The sequence below is a fragment of the Herpailurus yagouaroundi genome, unplaced genomic scaffold (assembly GCF_014898765.1).
Source record: "Herpailurus yagouaroundi ecotype Mexico unplaced genomic scaffold, PumYag 323, whole genome shotgun sequence".
NCBI lineage: Eukaryota > Metazoa > Chordata > Mammalia > Carnivora > Felidae > Herpailurus > Herpailurus yagouaroundi.
Window position 1 is genome coordinate 565,704 of NW_024412540.1, and position 3,692 is coordinate 569,395.

At 38.8% G+C, this 3,692-nt stretch overlaps 1 pseudogene; it reads left to right on the plus strand.

Annotated features, from left to right (window-relative positions):
• The first annotated feature begins 778 nt into the window (after positions 1 to 778).
• LOC121021842 (zinc finger protein 131-like) lies at positions 779 to 2,867 on the plus strand (annotated as a pseudogene).
• The last annotated feature ends 825 nt before the right edge of the window (positions 2,868 to 3,692 follow it).

Below are 3,692 nucleotides of genomic sequence, written 5' to 3' on the forward strand. Positions count from 1 at the left end.
ATATATATATATATATATATATATATATATATATATATATATATATATTTGTTTGTAAATATTTTTGCATTTAATGTTGGATCTCATTCTCTGTATGATTGCTATAATTGTTTATTTCTACATGTTTTTGAAGCTAACAATTCAGTGAATTGTACATGTAAATATAACAAATAGGTGAAAACATATTTACCAATATATTACTATTTCTGATTCTTTTCATTCCATAATTCAAAGTTCATTAGTTATATATGTATTTTTGCATTTAAAAAACTTTCTTTAACAACTTTTAGTGTAATTTTGCTGGCATTTAATTATCTCACCTCTGAAAAAAATACTTGGCTGTTATTTTTAAAAGACATTTTCAGGGGCGCCTGGGTGGCGCAGTCGGTTGAGCGTCCGACTTCAGCCAGGTCACGATCTCGCGGTCCGGGAGTTCGAGCCCCGCGTCAGGCTCTGGGCTGATGGCTCGGAGCCTGGAGCCTGTTTCCGATTCTGTGTCTCCCTCTCTCTCTGCCCCTCCCCCGTTCATGCTCTGTCTCTCTCTGTCCCAAAAATAAACAATGAAAAAAAAAATTTTTTTTTTAAAAAGACATTTTCAGCCCCAGCCAGATCAGCAGAGGCAGGGCCCAGGCACTTGGGAGGTGATGGAGGGCAAGGAGCTGTTTAGGGGTAGGGAACAGTAAGATTTAGATTCGCCAAGAGAGGGGAGAGCAGGGAAGAAGCTCTGAGGGCCCTAGAGGTAAGAGGGCAGATTAAGATCTAGAGCAACCTGATGACCATGGAGGTGCAAGAGATGATGCAACACCTTCAGGAGTTTCCAGAACATCCAAAAATGATCCTGGGCCAATTGAATGAACAATGAGACAAAGATCAGTTTACTAACATCACCCTGATTGCCAACAGACATGATTTTAAGGCCCACAAGGCCGTTTTGGCTACTTACAGTAAGTTCTTCTACAAATTCTTTCAGGAGTTTACTCAGGAACCTTTAGTGGAGGTTAAAGTTGTTAGTAAAATGGCCTCCATCATTTAATTGAGTTCACATATACAGAAAAATTGATGATACAAAGAGAAGAGGAGACCAATGATATATAGAAAGCAGCAGAGTTTCTACAAACACTAGAAGCTATCAAAGCCTTTGAAGTCAGGAACAAAGAAAACTAAGCAACCCTAAAGGAAAATACCACAGGAAAAAGTGAGGCAAAGGAGAGAGAGAGAGAGATTGCAGAAACTTCAAATGTTATCACTGAGTCATTGCCATCTGCAGAGTCAGAACCTATTGAAATTGGAGGTTGCCGAAGGCACAATCGAGGTGGAACATGAAGGCATTGAAATGTTGGAGGAAGTGGCTTCTGCCAAGCAGTCTATAAAGTATATCAGAGCACAGCTTCTTCTGATGATTCCACCCTAGCTCTGTTGGCAGATATTATGATGAAAGTACCGTTGGGGTGATAGAAAAGAGCAGATTAAAGAAGAGGGTTGTACATCTGACCCCACAAGAAAACCAGTAGAAGTTATGGAAATTGGAATTTCAGCTGTCACATGTGAAAGACTCGATCCCTTGGGAGAAATGTAACTGTTCATTTAAACCATTTAAAATTTTTTTTAATGTTTCTATTTATTTTTGAAGGAAAGAGAGAGAGACAAGGCATGAGCAGGGGGAGAAACAGAGAGAGAGGGAGACACAGAATACGAAGCAGGCTCCAGGCTCTGAGCTGTCAGCACAGAGCCAGATGCGGGGCTCAAACGCACAAACTGTGAGATCATAACCTGAACTGAAGTCGGTTGCTTAACCGACTGAGCCATCCAGACCCAACAATCATTTTACCATTTTAATGAACACTGAAACCACACTCCACTGAGAGCCTCGAGTGTGAAATATGCAATAAAAGGTATCGCTGGGAGAGCATGTGGAGACAGCAACTCAACTGTTAACACCTCAGAGAAGGTGGAGTCAGTATGCAGCAAAGAACTGGGGGAAAATATCACATGTGTCAATACTATGAGAAACAATGTGACCACTTTGGACATTTTAAAGAACGTCTCTGAAAACATGCAGGTGAAACACCTTCTAAATGTCCAAATTGTCATGAACAATCTGCCAGAAATGGCATCCTCAAATGTCACCTGACTGTGTGCCAAACTGGAGTGGGGACACAAAAAGGGAAGAAAATGCTTTAACAATGTCAGGTCCGTAACAATGTGTTTAACAACAGGGACCGGTTCAAAGATCATTTTGTAATACACACTGGAGATAAACCCCACCATTGCAGTCTATGTGACTTGTGGTTTATGCAAGGAAATGAATTAAGGAGGCATCTGGGTAATACAGTATTTCAGAGTGTCTAGTAACCAAAGTTATTTCAGTAGAAACACGCATGCAAACTGAACCCCATGATTAATGACTATTATAGAATAAGTTGGGAAGGGGAATATGTTACCATTGCTTTCAATGTGTGGATTCAGCACAAGTGACTGTGGAACAGGTCCATCCCGATCTGCTCCAGGACAGCCAAGTGCATGATTCACAGATGAGTGAACTTCCAGGGCAGGTCCAGGTGGGTTATCTAGAACCAGGTCAAATTCAGACTGAAGAACATACTGAAGTGTCTGTGGAGCAGCTGAATGTTGAATGGGTAAATCAGATGCCAGGATAAGTACAAACTGAACTTCTAGAAGCTAATTTGGAACAAGTGACCCGTGAAATCATGAACCAGGAGGAGAGAGAGCCCATCCAAGAAGATGCTGTTGAGGCTGCCAGAGAAGCCTTCAAAGATGCTGATGGTTTAGAGACCAAACCAACAGTCGCTTCCCAAGTTGAAAGGGCAGAGAATGAAAACAGAGTACCTGTGCCTGTTTTAGAATGAAATAACAAATGAATATTTTTTTTTAACTTATGTGTTGGGTTTTTGAATTGATGATGGGCAATGTGACTGTCCTTAAGCTAACAGACAAATGGACCAAAGTTAAAATCTTTTCTGTTGTAAACTGTTTCTAATAAAACAAACTGATCCCTCCCCCATTTAATGCCACACAGGAAGGATCTTTCCCATAAGTGCATGGGAAGCTTTGAGAAGTATTATTTCTGGAAACTTCAATGGATTATATTCTTATGGTACAGCTGGGTATGAATGTATTTTCATCGTGATAACGGTTTCTCCCTTCTGTCTTTCCCAGGTCATGTTCTTTCTCAGATGTTTTCCATGTTATAAAATCAAACCTGAAATCATTAGAAGACAAGTTTATGTATTATAAATCATGTTAGAACATTGAATATATAGTAAACACAAGGCTGCATGAAGAAAAATACATTTCAAAGTATGTGTTGTAAGGAGCAATGTAGGTGATACTCTAGTACTTAATGTTTTTGCTTATAGTGGCAACTACTGATTCTTTTTCTTGATAAGTTAGGTTGAGAAATTTTATTTAATGGCAACTGAAGGGCCATTTCCAACTGGGAAAATTCCTTTATATCTGTCTTCAACTTTTTTTTGTAAAAAGTTGCATTAGTATTTTACCACCATATGTAGAAAAGAGGAGCATCATTTAAAAATTAATATATTTAAAATAAAGTACAAAGAAAAATATGTATATGTCAGGTTTTGTTTTGAATGAATCTTTTTCTCCAATCCTTAATGTAAAGATATTGTGCTATAACTTTTAAAACCATACAAATAAGAGTGCTAAACTGT